The sequence below is a fragment of the Lissotriton vulgaris genome, chromosome 7 (assembly GCF_964263255.1).
Source record: "Lissotriton vulgaris chromosome 7, aLisVul1.2, whole genome shotgun sequence".
Taxonomy (NCBI): domain Eukaryota; kingdom Metazoa; phylum Chordata; class Amphibia; order Caudata; family Salamandridae; genus Lissotriton; species Lissotriton vulgaris.
Genome location: NC_141695.1, coordinates 1,180,153,523 through 1,180,175,749, shown reverse-complemented (window position 1 = coordinate 1,180,175,749; position 22,227 = coordinate 1,180,153,523).

The following is a 22,227-nucleotide window of genomic DNA, read 5'->3' as shown; positions in this document are numbered from 1 at the left end:
GACCAAAACCAAGGGCCAAACGCACTCTAAAGAAAAAGGAGAAAACCCTCAAGGAGTCATCGTAAATAGGAAGTAAGGGGGGCATAGCATCAAATTCCCTGAAAGACTTTGTGGGAAAACACTTTAAAAAGGTCTTCTCACCAGCTAAGCCCCTTGCGATGGACGTGGAGACAACCGGAGAGGAATCCTGGAAGGAAGGCATCTCTGTCATATTTGAGGAACATTTGGGGGACCCAGAAAACTTAATCAACCAATCTCTACAGTCCCTAAGTGTTCATAATGGTTCCATAATGCTACCCCGACTATCCTCGTCACCAAAACTGTCCTTGCTACTTGACTCAAAGGAATCAAATAGAGAAAATCAAGAACATGAAGAGGATAACAGCTCGGTCCAGAATGGAAACTCAAAGGGTCTTGAGGCGTATGAGGAGCACACAACATGGTCCAGGGGAACTAAAGACTGTAACCAATCGCTACAGCTTAACCCAGAAACTTCAACAAACCCGGCCTCCTCAATGCTGGATCTGATTCTAATGTTGCAAAAAACACTCCAGGGAATTTTGGAAGTGACAATGTTAAATCATGACAACTTAAAAACTCAGAACTCGCACCTTTCAAAAATTCAGGGTGAATTACAAGGAATTAGGGGACAAATGCCTTCAATGATAAGATCAGTTCCAGACCTCGAGCAAACATCAGCTACAGTGGGGGGGGGGGGGAGGTTGGGAATATAGAACCCACAGTCGTAAACCATGAAGTTTACATCTTAAAATGGCCGATGCTTGTAAAAAGAAGGGGCGAGTATAAGAGTCATACTCTATCAAGACAAAGGAGACCTATTAGAAAAAGAGGGCAGAGAAAGGGTAAAAGCAGAGTAGTGGGAAAAGTAAGAGAGTTGGAGGAATCAATAACCCTAATGGAACATGAGTTAAAATCAAAGCCCCCCAAAAATATGAGCGAGAGAGTGAGTAGAGTAAGAAAAGGAAGTATAGAGAACCTGGCAAGGAAGCAAGTAACAAAAGGCATGGGAAAGAGAGAACAAAATAATAAGGGGGAGCAAAACAACGAGAATGTTATTGAAGTTAAAACTAACACACAACAACTTCATAGGGGGCCAAAATCTAAAGGTACGGAGCTAAGAGGAAACCAATGGCTGTATTTTGAGCAAGTAAAAATGGGAAGGGGCGGCAAAAAAATGAAGAAGAGCTCCTATTTAAATAGATCACTTCTTCTTAATTCATTCGCCCACTGCCCTAACTTGAAAGGGATCGGCACAAAAGATCTTCACCAGGTGGGCTTTCAAGCAACGCCCGATGGAAAAGAGTTTACCAAGGTTCAAATTTACTTTGACTTGGTAAAAAACGCTATTGAGAGAGCAGAAAGTGAGATACTAAAAGCAGGGATTCGGTTAGTACCGATTAAAGAAATAGGGGCAGAAGAAACGTTACCGCAAGGCAAAGCTTTTTTAAAGCACCATGCTGGGCTAGGTGAACGCCAAGTAAGATTGTTAGAAAGAGGTGCAGGGATAAGCTCGGGAAACCTTAATATTATAATAAATAACTCTGCTCCTGAGGACTCTTGGAAGAATTGGAGCCTTAACACTAGCCCCCCAGGATCTTCCAAGCAGTACTTAGAGGACTCAAATAGGTACGGGCCCCTTAGCGATGTGGAATAGGTAACTGGGCAGCCATGTGGCCTAAAGGTAGTCTCCTGGAATATAAATGGGTTAGGAAATCAGATAAAACTTGAACGGTTAAAAGAACTAGCAAAAAATAATATGATCCTTTGTATCCTAGAGACCTGGCTATGTGGTGAGCCCCCCATAGTGGAAGGGTTCCATCAAGCTTACCGACCGGCTGTAAAATCTAGTTCAGGACGCCCGGCGGGGGGTCTATTGACGGTACTATCTACAAAACTGGTGAAAAAGGTGTCCAAGCTCACTGTAACATGTAAATGGCTACTCTGCTGTAGAATAACCCTATTCGCTGCTGGTAACAAGTATGAAAATGTGTTGCTTTTCAATGTGTACATGCAATGGGGTACCCAGGTTGAATATGGAGTTGAAATGGGAAAATTTAAGAATGACTTAAATCTATTGTATGAAAAGTACGATTCAGATTTGATTTTGTTGGTAGGAGATTTTAATCATAAACTTAACCCTAAGTGGCTTGATCTCATGTATCTGGAAATTTTAGAATCAAACGATATAATGGAAGGAAAGTTCCCCGAAAGTTCATGCTCTTTGAATGATGTAAACTTGGGGAACTATCTAGCGACCAAGAGCCTTTTCTGTTTGAATGGTAGGTTCCCACAAGCCCGCCCGGCTAAGAAAACCTTTAAACAAGGGTCACAATATTGCCCCATAGATTATGTGTTCATGCCAGCATGGAAATTCAATTTAATAAAGGGGTTCAGGGTCAACCATACAGAAGATAGCGACCACAACACTTTAGAATTGGTGCTGGCCTATTCTAACGAAACGGTCACCGAAAAGGTAATTATACAACAGATGGATTATCCTAGGCGAATCTCAACACGGCTAACTGAAGAATATATAGAAAAGTTAACCAGGCTCCAACAAAAGATACCCCTAGGATGTGCAGCTGATTTAGACTTGGCCTGGTATGTTGATAAGATAAATCAAGTGGTACAAAGCATTAAGGTTAAACTTAGAACAGACGTAAAGGCCAGCAAGAGCAGTCAAATCACACAGGTTAAGAAAGGCAATTGGTTTAATACGGAATGTCTAAATAAGAAAAGAGAAATAAGGAGGGAACAACGCAGTCTGTGTAAAAAATATGATAAGGCTAGAGCAGAAAGCCTCGCCAAATTAAAAAAAGATTATATAATTCTTCTTAATAGTACAAGAAGAGCCAATAAGGATACCTGTTGGGGGAAACTGCTGGAGCAATAGAATCCAAGAACATACGGCAGTTCTGGAAACTAGTCCGTTCAGTATCAGAGGCCTCAGCCGCTTCAATGATCTGTGTGGTAGAAGAGGGTGCTTGGGAGGTTTACCTGAAAGAACTATACCCAGCGGGGAGAGAAATTGAAGAGGAACTGCAGGGGAACTGGAGAGGTCTAGTAGACGATCTAAAACCTGACTTCTCAGTAGAAAATGTAATGAATACGATAAAGACCCTTAACTTAACAAGAGCCGCTGGTCCAGACAACCTGCCAGCACTGATAATTAAGTCACGAACACCATGGTGGGCGGAATTTTTCTCTAATATGTTTTCAGTAATTCTAAAATCAGGAATAATACCTAGTACTTGGAAGGGTGCGATAATTAGGCCGATCCATAAAAAAGGGGACGTTAATGCTCCAAAGAACTATAGATTAATTAATCTACTCGATATTGGAGAGAACATTTTTGCTAAGATAATATTGGGTAGGATAAAGATTTGGGCAGAAGAGAGAGCAAATATCCCAGTGGAACAAGGTGGTTTTAAAGAAGGCCACTCTACAATAGATCACTGCTTCGCCCTATGGGCCCTGGCCCGGAAATCGATAGAACAAAATGGGAAGCTGCATTGCTATTTTGTAAATTTTAGGGCAGCGTTCGACTCTGTGGATCAAAATAAACTTTGGGAAGATATGTCAAAGTATGGATTACCGGTTGGCTTGTTGATGATCCTAAAAGAGCTTCACAGTGGAAAGTGGGCCCAGGTAATTAGAGATATGCAGGGGGCACTAACTCACAAGATACTAGTAGGGAACGGACTAAGACAGGGGTGCGTCTTGGCACCCCTGTTATTTTCAATCTTTTTGGCAGATCTCCCCGCTGCACTTGAAGTAGAAAGAAGTGCAAGTCCAAAAATGAATGGCCATAAAGTTCCTTGCCTTGTTTATGCTGATGACTTAGGGATCATGGATCAAACTGAAATAGGACTTCGAAGGAAATTAACCGCTTTTAAACACTATTGTGATAGGAAAAAACTGTCTGTAAATAGGGAAAAAACTAAGGTTTTATGTTTTGGGAAGAGTAAGAAGAATTTCAATTGGTTTTTGGGTGATGACAAACCAGAGACAGTTAAGGAATATAGATATTTAGGCCTCTGGCTTGACAGTGCACTAAAATGGCACACCCATTTGGAGGCTCAAAAGGCAAAAGCATTCTCATCCACTTGTGGGCTAAAAAAGTTTAATAAAGAATATGGAGACATGACACATAAACCAATGATAAAGACATTTGAAGCAATGATCCCCCCCCAAGTATTGTATGGGGCAGAAGTGTTATACTTGAGCGGTAAACAGACGTGGGATCAGGAAGAGGGAACATTTTTTACAATTTTATTGTCTTTACCTAATTGTACAATGGTTCAAGCAATTAGAATAGAACTAGGGCTGATTTCGTGGAGTGTACAATCTCAAATGGCCCTAGCAAGATTCTGGAAGCGCCAAGACCCAGGAGTGACACCTAAGGTCTCACAATGGTGTGGAGAGGAAATCCAGACAAGCAATCTTGGCTGGGCAAAGGAGGTGAGAAAGACTCTCCAGAAAGTATCAGGGCGTCTTAAATTGAGATCTATCCATAACGCCCTGATAGGCGACTTTACAAAGAAAGCACTTAGGGAACAAGGCCAGTCGCTCTCAAGGGCACAGGACCTGAATTACATGCAGGAGAAAAAGTCGGTCCAGTGGTTAAAGATCTCATGGGTAAATGAAGGCTGGTTCCCTTATCTGGAAATATTGCCTAACCAAGGGTTACGACATGAAATATTAAGGACCCGGGTTGGGATCAACCCCTGGAAGATAGACGGGAAAATAAAATCTGTACTGATTGGCCCAGAAGGTAATTTTAAGTGTGGACGTGGTATAAGAAACGATATGTTGCACATTTTGCTTGATTGCACATTTGTACAGGATTTAAGGAAATTGTTTTTACGTCCTATATTCCTATCACATAAGACATTTACACGTGCCAATGCGATATGCTTACTAACAGATATGCATTCGCTAGAAATTGCAATTGCATTGGGCAAATTCCTGAAGGCCGTAAAAGATTTTGGAAGGGAGATATCGAAGGATGGGCACTGATTTCAAGTTCTTTTAAGCCTTTTATAAAGTTTAAATCTGTCTTTTTATTCTTCCAGATATGTGAAAACTTTGGTAAAATTTGGGTTTAATGAATTGTGTATCAGGAGGTGTTACCCTCTTTTAACCTTCTCTTTTTTCTTTTTAACAAATATGAATTTTAACTATTTATGACTTAGGAATATTTTGTCTGCTCGTACTTTGTCCGATTCTGTTTGCATTTTGTTTGTATTGTTTAAAAGACTATGGTCTAAATAAACAAGTTTCTCTCTCTCTCAAAAGATTAATAGCTGCAGGATCCATGATATGGCTGGACCCCTCACATTTCCTTCTCTGATAGTAAATCAATCAGAGAAAAAAGCATGATAAAAGGTTACAAGAAAACCAAAGGAGGCAATAAATGTGATCCATGCAACAAAGCCAATGAGAGTGAATACAAAGTAAGCTTGATAGAGGAAGCACATTATGAATGGAGAGCAACAACTTAATGACCACACCACCTAAACCACTGCCGGGCACCTTGCAATGCATTTCCATGTAATTGATATGCCAATTCCACTACCAACATGCTCAGGATGGGTAATATTATGACAGTAAGAATCCATATTTGAATACAAATGTTCTGCACAAGCTGATGCTCCTATGAGGTTAAGAAGCACTTAGTCTAACAATGTTAGCTCACTGAGACTGACTAAATCTAATCTGGACTCTAGAAGTGACACCTTCCCCAGATCAATAACTCCTCTTCTCTGTGCACTGTGCAGTTTGATGCAGACAGCGGCTAGATAGGAAACAAATATGTAACTCTAACACTATGACTTTTAAGTCATGGACTGTTACAATGACAGTCTTGGTGACTGGCTATTTGACTCGGAGTGTCTTGTGTGGGTACAGTCTACAGCCTATCAGCAAACTGGCTAAATGTAAATGTAAATGTAAATGTACAGGAATTTATATAGCGCAAATCACCGAGCGGTTTCTAAGCGCTTGCTTAGGGAACCCCTCCTGGTATTCCCCTGTGAGATAACCCCGGCAGGGTATCCGCAAGGTGAAAGCCAGGCATCCCGCCGCGAGGGGCTGTTGTGGAGATTAAGCAAGCTATTGCACAGAGTCGCAGAGTGTGAACCTGTGAATCGAGTAGGCACCGGAGCGAGAATTGTCGAGTCCATGGACATTTTAGGACTAAAGACCCCGCCGAGCCGGGAATTGAACCCTGGTCCCGGGATGACCTCTGCTTCCAGGTCTGCCTCCTCTAACCAGTGAGCCACACTTCTCGAAAAGGTGATGTCATGGCTAACACAGCTCCAGCACATGCATTGAATGAGAATACCAAGCACCCCTTTGTAGAGGGGCCTGATGTAAACAAGAAGCACTGAAAAAATTATGGTGTGGATCCTGGAATCCTCTGAAGAAGGCTATGCCCGAGCAGGTGGCCCAACCACTGGGAGAAATATTACCCATAATACTTGGGCACAGTTGGCAAGCAGCAGTGTTGCACCCAGTACTCATCACAGTTCAGCAGCATGCCCGGCTGGAAGTGAATGGAGTGCCACGCAATGTTTTTGTGCAAGCCATAACCATGTTTGTTTAGTAACAAGGAAATACGCATTGTGTTTATGTGCAAAGGGAAGATCAATTGCCATTTGCTGAAAGTTTTGGCGAGCCTTTCTCCGGTCATATTTATATTGTCCTCAGTATGATGCCCTAACTGCTGTGCCTGCTGCCATAAACCCAGCAAGTGTCGAAAGAGTGACAGAGGTGTCCATTGGCCCTCCAAAACCAGCCTTCATTGGTTGCTGGGTCCTGGGGAAATGCCTGGTAAGATAAACGGCCAGCCCAGTCTTGTTATAATCCCCTTCAGAGGGGCAATGGCCTGGCAGCTCAGGTTTGACTGTCCTTACTTGCATATGGCTGGTCTTTATCTGAATGAAGTAACATAGTGAGCAACAAACAACAGACTAGAATGCGGACATAAGAGATTGCCATTGGCTAAGACTTAAAAAAAAAGCATTTTACCCATTACATTTGTATTTTTTTCAGATAGAAGAAACATCATAGACCCGCAAGGAAGATCTCTGAAAATCCCGAGTTGCACAAGATGATCACAGAGGAGATTCACCAAAGGGCTTAGAAAAGTGTTCCTTGTGGTGGCGATTTTCAACGCGAGCACGGAGTAAGAAAAGCCCATTACAGTGGCCTCCCATCATGGTGCAATTATTCCTCAGTCTGCACTCCAACCTCCTACCTTAATGCTGCCTGAAAGCAGAGGGAAGGTATCCAAACTTTTGAGGCTGTGCTATGTGCTTCCTCAAGCACTTGAATTAGAATTCGATTTGAGCTATAACAGAAAAAGAACTAATATATAGAAAGCAGGTTGAGAGAGGACGAATATCAACCTTCTTTTAATTGTGGAAGTTTATTGGGAGAGGGATTTACATATTAGAACACCAACCCACTGCTACCGGGCTCTATTTCTTTAACGTTTGATGATCAACAATATCTTGCAAGCAGTTGTGCCTGATTTATCTACAAATTGATTGCATTTTAATTGAAATTTATGTGGTGCAGTTAATGCCATGGGCCCTGACTTTGAGTGAGCCCTTCATTATCTGTGCTCTGTCAGTGTATATATCATTGCTTTAAAAAAAAAAAGTGTCAAGACTCTCGTCTGGGGGGCCACTGAAGCTTGCACCACACATTGCCCCTGCAATGCTGCCAATGATAGTAGCAATACAACTACTAACCATCACACTACTACAAGCGTGAAATTTAGGACTATTTAAGTCCCGTAAAGCTGTCAGAATGGCTTTGGTGGCATGTAATAGTCTTTTTAAATGAAGACTGAATTATTCGTTAACTGTTGTGGTCATCTCTAAATTAACCAGACAGCACCGCCTTGTGGCAGACTATCATGTGCAGGTGTTGACAATTAAATGCCAGTTCGGAGTACCAAAAACCACCAGCTCAAATTAAGCACTGGTATCCATACTCAGTCTTGAACGTGTGACCAAAAGCCAATAACCAAAGTGGAGGAGGTCACCCAGCCTATTGCTTGGGAGATGGGGTGTGTCCCAACTTAGAGTGATATTTAAAGAGTGAATTAAAATGGTCTCTTCTGATAAACACATTTAAAAGACGACACCAATATAAAATTTAGAAAAAAAATGGAAGCTGACGGGCCAATGCCACTACAGATAAAATTCATTCTAAGATATTCAGCACCTGGTGGTCCAGTAACAGATTTGCCTTGAGTGGGAAGATTGGAAAGCTGGGAGGAAAGCTCTGTATGATGAACCTTTGCCCATGATAATGTGGTGTCCTGAAGGCCAGGAGTCTGTTTCCTAGCTAGGTAGACTAAGCCTTCCATCGATCAATGGTGAGTAAATCGAATACCTTAAGTTGGATAACAGTTATTTGTGCTTATAAATAACATTAAATGCAGTATTTACTTCCATATAAAATAACAACCTGTTTTTCACACCGTCTACGATGTGTCTGACATGATAGAATTAATCTTCATTATATATGTTATCTATATTTAACAGTAGCAATTCACACACTGTAATAGAGGAGGCCATATGACAATGATGAGATAAACAATTTACATAAAGCAAAAATGAAAAAAAAACAAGTGCCTGTGTGCCAACATTTTATAACAAAAATAGGAAAGAAATTTAAAAAAAGCAAAATACTAATTTCCAACTTTGTTCATTATTAACATTCATTCATCTAGGGAACAACATTCAATCCATTAACATGGACAAAAACAAAACAATTGCACATGAGATATGACCCTATAAAACTTGCAATCCACTGATAAAGTAACACTTTTTAGGTCGAGCCTGGGCAACTCATGCACAGCTCTGCGAGGCAAGGTGTATTCAGGTATGGACTTGAAGCTCTGCTCATTTTCCACCCATCTTTTCAATTGGCTTGTGTTACTGTTCTTTCAAAATGGTTGCTTTTGATTCATGAATAGGCTTAGTAGTCCATCCTTAGTACCCCCTTGACTGAATTTGTAACCTCCAATGAAGACTTGTGTTGTTATATAGTCTGTTTTATCTAGAGTCTTTGAGCACTATTGTCTTTATTGATTTTCCCCTATTGCGGGTACAACATGCTGTCCTGCAATGGTGCCCACTTTCTCTTTTCATTTTGTTGCCTGCCCCTGCTCTTGTGTGTTATCTTTACTTCCATCAAAAGGTTCCTGACAGAATCATTAACCAATGCTTCCTGGCGTATGCTCATTCTGCACACGCTTTGTGTGGTTATTTTTTGTTTATTTAAACTTTTACAGGTTTTGTGCTAAATAATTTTACTCTGTTTTTGGTGCTGCCGTCAATCCACGCTACTCCCACTCCATGTTCACAGTTCCTCCTGGTTGTCCCAGCAGCGCAGCTTCCAGCTACCCCTCATCAAGATATATATATATAAAGTTTATTGACATTCCTGCAACTGTAGACATGTTTTTACATTTTGTTTTCAAAGGCACTAAGAATCAAACCCGATTCCACAGCCGTCAGCTGTGGGGGTTGTAGGAGGGTAGATACCTGACTATGGTTGCCCCCAACTTTTTGCCTGGTGTTTTGCTGGTTTTCCGACTTAGTTGACCTGGGACCCTGCTATTCAGGGCCCCAGGCCTACTGCTCTCTCTGTAAAATGGATTCCATGTACCTTAGGTGCATTTACCAATTGGTACTGGGCCACCTTATCAGACCCTGTAACTCAGGGCATAGGTGTACCCAGGGCCTACCAGGGGCTGCAGCATGTATTATGCCACCCCTGGCTGGCCATCTAAATCTGACACAACTGGCTGCACGACAGCTGGGGCAAGGTGGTGTAATCACCCTTTGCTTTAGATATAGTATACCTATACCTAACCCTAAAATGGACAAATAGATTCCTATCAGTCACTCCTATGGCAAGCCTTAACAATCCTGAAGGCAGAGTGCTTGGAATCATGTGAGATGGTGCTCTGGCATGAGCTGAGCCCGTTTGCAGCTTGCGGAACCAAGTCCTAATAGCTGTTCCATGATAACGCATACCATATACTCTTAAGTGGATTATAATCCTCGCGGTTATATGCCAACTCTGGTATCGCTTTATCAAAACATGTCGAGTAAGGTGTCATGCGAATTGGAATACTAACCCCTCGCCAATTCTGGCGACGGGGTTAGCATTCCACCCTTCTAGAGGGACACAACATGTATGTAACTGTGAACCCCGGTTAAAGTTAACTCAAGCCTCAGCATCACAAAATGGATGCTGCCACCACAGACACAAGTCTGACCTCCTGCTGCTGGGAGTCCTTCCAGCGAGGAGAGCTTGGACAAAGGGTTTCCTGTCAGGGGCGGTGCTAGCACCATCCCAGACAGGGTTTTGTGTATCCTGGGTAGGCAGGGCTTTAGAGGAAGGTGACTGCAAGTGGCACCCCGGTGCTCACTATGCATAGGCCGGCTAGAACCAGTTCCAGGGGCACACCAGCCCCTGAGCTGGGGAAAGTCCGGCATGAGAGAGGGGTGTAACCACCCCCCTTCCTGGTCCCACCCGTAGGCAGGACCTAGTCGCGTGCAAGCCCCTTTCCTTAGTATAAAGATAGGAGCGGGCCCCCTTCCAAATGAGATCATCTTTGAATCCTGAAACTACTTTCTACGAAAGGAACTCAAGACTTCTTCCTAAGATTTCTCCCTTGTGACTAAGGAGTAGTCACCCTGCATCTGCGGGCACCAACTAAGTAACCTGCGGTTTGCTGCACGTCCTTCCTCCGGAACCAGACCGACCAGCACGATGAGACCCGGCTTCCCTGGCACCTCTGACCTCTACCTACATCATCAGCCCAGCTGAGATTCATGGGTGTGACGAGACCTCGAGGGACCGGCCATCTTCAGAACTGCACTACACTTATCCAGCACAACCGCCGAGGGATCCTCGAGTGAGTGCTTTGGGGTTTGAGAAGCCCTAACCCTGAGCAGCTCCAGCACCGAAGTCCAGCCCCCCAGCATCCACCAGATCTGTGTGGGGCCCTTCTGCTCTTTGCTGCTCACTGCGTTGTCCGGCTACTTGCCTGCTGGCTTGTAGCCCTCTTGACGACGAACAACGACACTTTCATCGCTGGTCTGGTTGCTCCAGACTGGCCCTTGCTCCCCTCCAACAGAGGAGCACCCCGGACCCTCCTGGTCCACTCCAGATGCCATTTTGAGTCCACCGCGTGGGCTTTCATTTGCCAAGAGTTGTTGCCCCAATCCTGGGTCCAGCGACGTCGACAGCAGATACCTTCGTGGGACAGCTCGCACCTCCATCCTGGTCGCCGACAACGTCTCCTGGTCCGAGAGACTGCAGAGCCCAGCGTCGCCCACTCACCTGGTCGAGGTGACTTCGTCCGGTGCCATCCTGGTGCCCATCTAATCACTGGCTAGTGATTCAGAACTTGGTCCCCTCTGCTTACAGGTATCCTTCATCACCAATCCAGGCTTGGATCCCATCGAACTTCATCACTGGTCGCCTGCCAGCAACTTCTTCTTTCAGGCTCCATAGACTGCAACAAGGATTCCCGACGTCTTTTCAGCCCTTTGCAGCCGCAGACCCTGGGCTAGGTAACCTGAGCATTTCGGTGCTCCAGCATAGCTTAACTATCTAAGTGTCCAGATCCTTTTTCGTTTCTGCTCTACCTAGTCGGATTCGTCCGATAACACTAACTTTACGAAATCTAGCATCCATAGACTTTGTCCCGCATCCCGTGTGAGAGTGCACACTCTGCACCCGATCTCCCTAGGCCTCCTGCTAGTAATCTGAAGGTTCAGTAGTCCAGTCCTAGCGATCCTAAAGCCTATTAGAGTAGTACTTACCTGCTAGTAATTTTGCATTCCACTTTTAGAGTATATGGTTTTTCGTGCCCCTCGGGCATTTGTGTAAATTGTGCGACTTTGAGTATTTTCATAAGAGTTTTGTATTGTGCTTAGCGCCCTGTCCTCATAAAGAGTCCAGGGCTGTTGTGTTCTAAATAAATATCCTTTTATTTTCATAACAACTTGTGTGGTGTCCTTTCACTTGGTGTTCAAGGGGTATATGTGATGGTATAACAGCTGGTTTAACACGCCCTCTAGAGTCTAGCCTAAAGACTGCTTTTGTCCATGCTACTAGGATAGCTGGTCTACGGTTGACTTACAACCAATCATCAATAAGGGTCATTTGGACTGATACATAGTGATCACTAGAATAGTGAGCACTGCATATCAGGCCAATTTCTCACATTGGTGAGCAGCGGTTGGGATTTGAGCTTGTTGTTGTTTTACCACACGTATCCTAAGAATATCATTTGAAAGATCACATAAGTACCAAGGTACATATAACTTAGCTTAGCATACTCTGAGTTCTACTGAACCAGCTGTTGTAGTTCAACAGGGCCTAGCACACCCTGACTACAACTCTTAGCAAGGGATCAGTAGGCAAACAAATAGTGTAGGTAAGTGCATCACTTACACCACACTAGAAGCATGTCGGACAAAGGAGAGAACTCAGAAGCCCCCCTTGTGTCAGTGGACCCTCCACAGGTCACTTCACGATATGCAGCTCTTAGCTTCCAGGAGATGAGACAAATCTGTACATCCAGGAAGCTAAAACAGGGTTCTAACCCTACAATTCCCTTTCTGATTGGTCTCTTAGAGACTTATGATGCCAGAAGGACTGCTAACACAGATCCTTCTAATCCAGATGGGAACATGCCCCCCTTAGAGGGAACTCTTGGGGACCCTGACCTCAACCTCAATGCAGCAGTTAGTGAAGGTGACGAAGAGGATCAGGAGTTGTCAGGGGATGAGGCAGACAAGGGTCAGGTAGAAGTCAGTGGACTCACCAGGACCAACTTAAGTAGGCATGAGAATGGACTTGGGGGAGCCCCAGGGCCACTCTCAGGCAGGCTTATAATTGGGAGTGGACGAGTTAGGTCTCTAGCCAGAGGCTCTAACAGATCCATTCGAACCAATGGCTCTCAGACCTCTTCTCACAGAGGGATGACATCCACTCAGAGAAGAGAGCATGAAGCTAAGATGAGGGAAGTCAATCTGAGGATTGAAAGGGAAGAACTTGCCCTGGCCAAAGAGAGACTTGCCCTTGCTAGAGAGCAGAAATTGTGTGGGGTAGACCCCACTGGTGGCAGCATTTTTCCTAGAGAAAAGGACAGGAGTTTAGACACTAGACACCTGAGTAAGATAGTGCCCCCCTTTAAACAAGGGGATGATATCCACAAATGGATAACTGCTTTGGAGAGGGCCTGCACTGTCCAGTGTGTCCCCCAGATTCAGTGGGCAGCTATCTTGTGGCTCTCCTTTGAAGGCAAAGGTAGAGATAAGCTCCTCACTACTAGAGTTGAGGATGCTAACAATTACCAAGTCCTGAAGAATACACTGGTTGAAGGGTTTGGCTTAACGACTGAACAGTACAGGTTGATGTTCAGAGACACCCAGAAAACTCAGTCTCAGGATTAGGCTGACTGTGTTGATTGTGCCACTAAGGCTTTTGAAGGCTGGCTACTGGGAAGTAAGGTTACTGATTTCAAAGGATTGTACAATCTAATTATGAGAGAGCAAATCTTAAGTAATTGTCAGAACCAGTTATTACACCAGCACCTGGTAGACTCTGATCTGACCTCTCCACAAGAATTGGGTAAGAGGGCAGACAAATGGGTCAGAACCAGGGTCAGGCCTAAGAACCAGGGTGGTGACCAAAAGAAGGAATCAACCAAGCCTCAAGAGAAGGGTGGGAATAAATCTTCTGATCAAACCACAGGGCCCCAAAAATCCTCTGAAAAGGGTGGGTCCCAGACTTCTCCCCCTACCCAAAAGAAACCTTATTGTCATACCTGCAAACAGGTAGGCCATTACAAAACTGACAACAGTTGTCCCAAGGCCAACAAAAATAAGGAAAACATACCCCCAGGTACTACTCCCAGACCTCCTGTTACCACTAGTGGTAATCCCCCAGGTGGTGGGAGTGCCCCCAAGAATGTGGTGAGCATTACTTTGGGAAACCAGGTGGACCATGGCCTAGCCAGGTCCCCTAACACAACTCTTGTCTGTGAGACTGGCATGGGGTTTCCCAACTTCACTACTGGTTCCCACACTTTGGGGAAGTATAGACAAGAGCCCCTTATCAATGGTCAGAAAGTTGAGGCATTCAGAGACACAGGGGCCAGCATCACCATGGTGATTGACCATCTGGTCCCCTCTGCTCAACTGACCCCTGGTTTCAATTATCAGGTGACAGACATTCATGGAGTGAAAAGAAGGCATCCCATGGCAGTAGTCGAGCTCAGCTGGGGTAATGTCACAGGTCCCATGAGAGTGGCAGTGACAGACAACCTACCTGTAGATTGCTTACTGGGGAATGACCTGGAACTCTCAGCATGGGCTGAGGTGGAGCAAGAAACCCACTCCAGGATGATAGGCCTACCCAGAAAGGTTAGTGGGGCAGTAATGGCTACAGCCCCAGTCCAAGCACCAGTCCTCCCTGAAAAGGTTGGAAGGGCAGGGTAGCCACTTCCCAGGCTCCGACAGACTTTCCAGAACAGGATAGGAGGGCTGTGACAGTCACAGCCCAAACACAAACTGAGTGCCTTCCTGAAAAGGTTGGTTAAGGCTGTAATGGTCTCAGCCTCTACTCAAACAGATAGTGGGGTTGTAAAACCTGAAACAATGGATCACTCCACCCAAACTGAGAGCATTGAAGAGGAAGAGAAATCTTCCCCCTCCCAGACACTAGGTGAGAGCCAGCCTCCTCAGGGAACTGACTCTACCCCTGGTGAAGGAACTGCCCCAGAGGTAGTCAGGCCTAGCCTGGCAGAGCCCCTGATGGCAGTGGACCCTTCCCAGGTGGGACCCAGTCTGGAGCAGGTAACCTGCCCCTCTCTACCCCGCCTCAGTCAGCCCTGGGTTGTAGAGGTCAGGGAGGCCAGTGGTGGACACCAAAGGGTCCCCTGTCCAAAAGAACTTCCCAATAAACAGATTAGGATCACTGAAGCTAGTAGACCTAGCCAAGTGAAAATAAAACAGACTCCTGAGGGATCCCCCTTAAAAGTAGTTAGGGACCTCCCACAGCTGGACACTGTTGGGCACAGCCAAACATGGGGCCTAAAAACCCCAAACCTGACCTGTCCCTCCAGTAAGCCAAACAGATGGACTCAGCCTCCAGCTTTAGGTAGCCAGAGGTTGACCCTGAGAGCTCATAGCAACTCAGTACTGGAAAGAAAGGCACATATGGTGGATAGTGATTGGAGGAAGTTGAGCCCAACAGTAGTGGAGTCTCACTTCAGTACTCCATTCCCACACCAGCCTTTTACTTTGCCAAAACACACCACAGGTAGTGATTCCCTATGGTGGAGACCCTCAGATACCCTTAGAGTGAGGGGTTGCTTAGTGGACCATGATATAGGGGGTAACCATGCCAGTGCGGGTACCACCTCATATGGCCGCTCAGGCAATATAGGCTCACCTGGTCAAGGATAGCCTTATCTCCTTTCGTTTGGGGGGGGGGGGGTTGTGTAGGAGGGTGGATACCTGACTATGGTTGCCCCCAACTTTTTGCCTGGTGTTTTGCTGGTTTACCGACTTAGTTGACTATGCAGCCGCAGCCCCTGGGCTAGGTAACCTGAGCATTTCGGTGCTCCAGCATAGCTTAACTATCTAAGTGTCCAGATCCTTTTTCGTTTCAGCTCTACCTAGTCGGATTCGTCCGATAACACTAACTTTACGAAATCTAGCATCCATAGACTTTGTTCCGCATCCCGCGTGAGAGTGCACACTCTGCACCCGATCTCCCTAGGCCTCCTGCTAGTAATCTGAAGGTTCAGTAGTCCAGTCCTAGCGATCCTAAAGCCTATTAGAGTAGTACTTACCTGCTAGTAATTTTGCATTTCACTTTTAGAGTATATGGTTTTTCGTGCCCCTTGGGCATTTGTGTAAATTGTGCGACTTCGAGTATTTTCATAAGAGTTTTGTATTGTGCTTAGCGCCCTGTCCTCATAAAGAGTCCAGGGCTGTTGTGTTCTAAATAAATATCCTTTTATTTTCATAACAACTTGTGTGGTGTCCTTTCACTTGGTGTTCAAGGGGTATATGTGATGGTATAACAGCTGGCTTAACACGCCCTCTAGAGTCTAGCCTAAAGACTGCTTTTGTCCATGCTACTAGGATAGCTGGTCCACGGTTGACTTACAACCAATCATCAATAAGGGTCATTTGGACTGATACATAGTGATCACTAGAATAGTGAGCACTGCAAATCAGGCCAATTTCTCACAGGTGTTACGCCACAGCCTCTCTCCAACTTTTCTACTTTTGCTTTTGCCTGGTAAGCTGTGCGCACATGCTCTTTCTGTGTCCCACTTAAGCATGAGCGAATTTTGCGGATCTCGCGTTCGCGAATTTTGCGGATTTGCGGATTCGCAATCCGCAAAATCCGCGAATTCCCGCGAATTTGCGGATTTTTTTTTTTTGTGTTCGCCCGTGTTTCTGCCAGTTCGCGAGGGTTTTGTACACTTTCGCAAATTGCGAACTTACCTGTCGGGTCGCAAGTTTCGCGAACTTGTTGTTTCTACGTGTCCAGCCTGTTTGGGACACTCTTCTTCATCACTGCCACTCTCTGTCACCACTGCCACTCTCTGACTACTCATGCCACCCTCTGGCCCACCCATGCCACCCTCTGTTTCATCACCACACCCTCTGGTTGTCCAGTGTACATTATTTTCGGCAAAGCACACCTTCCCTGCCTCAAGTGACCTGAATTAATTTGGGGCTGATTCATGTGTCACAGAATATTTTTTTAGCTGGCACCTGCTTCCTCAGTGCGCCCTGATTAGTGATCTTTTGCACTTGCTAAGTGCTTTCATTTTTGCAAAATTAGTTACAACACCTGCCCTGCCCCAACTGACAATAATGAATTAGGGGCTGATTAATGGATTTTAACTTCCAGCCTGGCTCCTGCTTGTCTCCCTTAGCTGTAATTCAGGTCCTTTGTGGCATATGTGTAACTATTCTGAGGTTCAGAGCAGGGTCACATAATAGTTTCAACTGGCAACTGAACTCTGGAGGGGCCCCTCAGGAAGCACTCCAGGAAATGGCTACTAATGATGAGCCTGAACTTTTGAACCTGGTAAGTAGTTACTTTCAGTTTTGCTAAGATCGTATTTCTGCAATTTTGCACTTATTCGCGGGGCGCGAACTCACGCGAACAGTGCGAGCAGTGCGAGCAAAATCCGCTGCTCGCGGATTTGCGGATTTTGCGGGAAATTCGCAAATCTCGCGGATTGCGGATTTCCCGAAAATCCGCAAAATCCGCGAGCGGAACGGATTTTCCGCCCACGCCTAGGACTCCCACTCCCTTAAGTATCTGTCTGCATCTAAAAACATGCATTTTGCAATGCAATAGGTCTCGCATTTGCGAGAGTTTGAGCTATTGGCATTATAAATGACAATGGCTTTTATTTATGTGTTGGTTTTTAAAACATAAATAAAATGCATTGTCATTTACAATGCAAATAGCTTATGCAAATGTGAGACCAATTGCATTGCAAATGCTTGTTGCTCGTGAGCCAGCTTAGGAAAGTAAGGGGCCCCTGCCTAATCGAATGAACCCTGGCAAGGAAACAGCATAAGGGGGTAAAGTTAGAACAAAAGTGCACCGGGTTATGTGCCTGGTAGAAAAAGGGGAGGAAAACTAAATAACTAATGACTGAAAACACTCTAGTGTTGATTTATTATGATATTTTATTTTTGTAACATCTTTTTTTCTTAGCAATTGTTTTTCTTAATTCATTGTACGTGCAAATTGTTATAGGTAAAAAAGACAAAACATGTGCAAATGGTGTAAGACTGGACAACTTGATTGATTATTAAAAAATACAGAAGTGCATTCCTTTTCAACGCGTTTCGGCGTGAGCCTTCTTCAGGAAGTCTGTATTTATGCACCAATATCTGCTGGCGAATTAAGCACAAGCGGATGTAAGTGTACTGTCGTTTGATAAAAGAAACAGTCCACCTGCTGGTATGTAGTTGTCTTGAAAGTATTCTATCTGACGGTGGTCTATGGATGCGTGAACGAACGGAGCTTCTATGTTCACTGATTTTATCGGTAGATTTGCTTGGTGTTCGCTCCAATATATTAACTATATGAAGGTATATGGTACCATTGATCAGAAGACCCTAGTTTAATGCAGGTAACGTGTGCACCCTCATGGATCCAGGGAGGACTCCATCTCAAATTATAAGGGTCCGTCCGTATCCCGATCGTCCGTCAGCCGGGTCCGCCTGTCACAGACTGTGATGTTCATGGATGCTGATTACATTGAAACTCACAAATTTGGTCATGGAAGCATGATAGCAAAAGAGTGGTGCCTCAGGATAGTGTTTGTGGGTAGTGACATAGGCCATCCTTAATCAAGGACTTTACACTGTCGAACTACTGTAATGCAGCTCCAAACTAGCAGCTCCGGTGACATGTGAGGCCACTTATTAGTCATGTTCTTTTCTCCAACCCATGTAGCTGGATCGGCTGCAGTTTAGGGGCAATACTTTCATGTAAGCCCCTTTCCATTGTGATGTGCATTCACAACAGGCTACACTGCCCTTGACCTTGTATACTGCTCCTGCGGAGTACTGGAGCTTTTCCTTCTAGGCCATGACATTTAGAAGATGCTGAAAGTTCCTTAATGATGAATTGTATAGGTGTGTGTGTGAACTGTTATTCCTCTGTTGAGGCTGTGTGGTTGCACCTCAGAAGAGTGTAAAAAAGTTGGGGAGAGGACGTGACAGGTTCACCCACAACAAAGACGTAGGGGCTTATTTACAAGCCCCTTGCGCCACCAGTGCATCACTTTTAATGTGGGAAAAAGTGACGTACTGGCAGCGCAAGGGGCTTGTAAATAAGCCCCGCAATAGTTATGTGGCTACCTTGAAAATTTAGCATGCATTGTATACGTGTATGTATTCAGCCTTATTTACCCCATGGCTCCCTGGTGCAAGCATATTCAGTCTAACAAAAGGACTATTTGATGACTAACACCTAATGAGAACAAAATTGGACATTGTTGCCATCTAAAAAATAATTTGATATTGCAATGACAAACCAATAACAACAAATGAAAACTAGGGGTTGATGGGACTACCCCAAGGCACACACTCACTCTATCTGTACTATCTATTGAACTTTTTTAAACAATTGATAACGTGAGGACTAACAGCTAGACATAGACAGAAACCATCAGAAATCTTACTCCAGTGAGTAGAAGAGTGAAAGGTTTCAGTCAAGCTTTACAAGTTTATGATGGTACAATCTTTGTTTATCCCCCAAGAAGATGGAAGAAAGGGGTTTTCATGGATCAAAAGTGAATAGCAAAGCCTGTGTGTAAGAGAAAGCGGACATAATTAATAGATGGCGTGAAGTTGCAGTACAAAATAGGTCTATGGGGGGCATGGCCAGGCAAGATGGCAGGGTGGACGTTTTCCGCTCTGGCTCCGTAGCCACGCCGCTGTTTCAAGTAGAATATGACAATTTATGCAGCGTCTAATGTGAGCGATATGACCAGGTTCACATCATGAATCAGCGGGGATTGAGAAAAGAGAATGAGAATCCGTAGAAATGGCATACGCCCGAGTTTGCCGGAGGTCTTCAAGATGGCGGTACCGGCTATTGGTCATCTCCGCTGTTAGGCAAGACGAACGGCAGACAAGATGGATCTCTAAAGACCCGCACAACTATGATCTCACTAGCCCTCCTGAGTGGAATGATACCTGCTGTGGCGTAGGAGGCGAGACAGAACACCTGGTGGCGGTAGACTTCACCGGAGATGCCAAATAGTGACCCAATGGCGAGGGAAGTGTGGCCAAAACTCCGGCTTCCCGCGCAAGAGCAGAGGTGGTGAGTGAAGGGCTGGTCAGGCCTGATAAAGCACTCGGGCCAGGGGAACATGAAAAGTCACCACAACAACACACTCTTGGGCGGGGGGGTTCACACCCAGATGAAAAGAAAGCGCAGAACGTGCTAGAGTGCAAAATGGCGACATGAGGGAGGACGCAAATGAGGAGCAATGCTGATTCCCTACGTGCAGAGAAACAAGACACAGGGAAGGAACACCAGAGTAGCGACAACATATAGGCACCTGTACCGGGGTTTAAACAGTAGAAGCCACAGTAAAGCTACTTGTCTGACAGCAGATAGCATAACCAAGAACACCGCACAAGCGTCTGATGACATTTACACTCCAGGGTTGTGGGGTCATAGACCCCAGGGACCAGGGGGAGGTCCCTACCCCTGAAAGAGAAGACATAGCAGTTCGCATCTATCCCACCTAAAAAGTCCACTAGTAAGGTCACCCGCTTCTTTACCCCCACAGAGAAGAGGCCTCCGCATGAACAAGGAGAAACAGATAAAGGAATAGCGCTCACAAAGACTATCTGCTGTCCTCCGTTAGGAAATTTCAAACTGAGTTGTGCACAGAACTGAAACCAGATTTAAAGGCCTCAATGAAGCAACTCAAAGTGGACATTATTGATTACAAGTCCTCCCTTCAACAGGACATTGACTCTATCGGCACAAGAATACTGGAGATAGTGGCCCAAACCCAGGACTTCGACAAGCGAGCCACGGAAAATCACAATAAGGTCCAGGAGCTTCACACACAACTTCAAGTGGCACTCCTAAAAAATGAAGACCTGGAAATAGGTCTTGGAGAGACAACATAAGAATTAGAGACCTGGAGGAGGGAGCTGAACGACCAGACATGGAAGCGTTCATTGAGGGGCTATTTGCGGAAATTCTGGGACCTGGCCAAATGAAAATCAAAATGGAAAGGGCACATTGCGTGTGTACCCAAGCATCTGGAGAGCGAATACGAAACCGTGATGTCTTGGTGAAGATCCAGTTCTTCAAAGTTAAGGAAGCCTTACTGCAATTGGTGAGGAAAAAAGATATGATATAAATACTCATTGTACCAAGACCTGGCACAGTCTACACTACAAAGATGGCAACTATTCCGTAAAATAACAGCAAAGTTGCAGTCAGATAACATTAGATATCGATGGACTTATCTATTTGACCGTGCTTTCAACCTGAACAATAAAGCAGGACATATCACAAGACTCGAAGAAAGCATGAAACTTCTGGGGCTTCCAAACAAGGAGGAGCGATCCACTCAATCGGCGGCGCAGGGGAAAGAATTGGTATGAACAATATCTTTCCAGTGTTGCACAATCCCCAGAGGGAAACAATCCAAAACCTGAAATAATAGCAGCTTCCGGAAAGGAAACAAAGGCGACTGCAAAGACATCCATACTTAGCCTTTTGAGAAAAGTCTTGGTCAGTAAAGCAACTTAATTATGGTAGGGCGATCCCACCTCATGAGGGAGAAATAACGTTTATTGGCTGTAAATCTGAAAAGAAGACTATACAGACATGTGGCAAATACCAATTGCAAGAGGCAACCGGGCGGCGGGCTTAGATCGAGGTGCCTGCCAACATGCCCTTCATCCTGAGTGGCAGTAACGCTGGGGGCCTTTGGGCTACTCAGCCTTTTCTTAGTTATGTTTTGGTTCTAATGGTTCAAGGGGGGGGGTACAATATAGGGAAGGTTGGGGCTATGTAGGGGATACAGACAATCCACACTCTAGCAAGAAGAGGTACAATGTGAAGGGGATGGCTGGGGAGAATTGACATGTAAGGTGAGGAGGAAGGCAACATCCCCAAGGGGCAATCAATTAACAAGCTTCCTCTCACAACGGTGAGCGGAGAGTGAAGAGCGCGCACGAGCGGCGTAGAGTGTGGGGCGGAGCTTCAGGCTGCAGTGGTAGAGGTAGCAGTCACGGTTGCGGCAGAGACGGAGACAAGGTGCGGGTGGAATGGAGGTGTGGAGTGGAGACTTGGTGCGGACTCCTGCTGAGGGACAGTGGGCCAGTGACGGTGAGGTCCCAGCTTAGCTGAGCTGAGGTGAGTCTCGATCTCCTCGTGACCCCCTCCCCTGCAAGAAGAGACTTGTACAGTTTTCTACACAGGCTTTTGTTGCCATAGGCTCTTGTTGTACTTAAACTAACAGTGCTATACCTACCTCCTCCACACCCTATTTGTGCTCTGTTTTCCCCTGGGCAGTAACACTTGCACCACACCATGCCCAGTATTAGTCTGCAGTAGCTTGCATAGTTTGCAGTT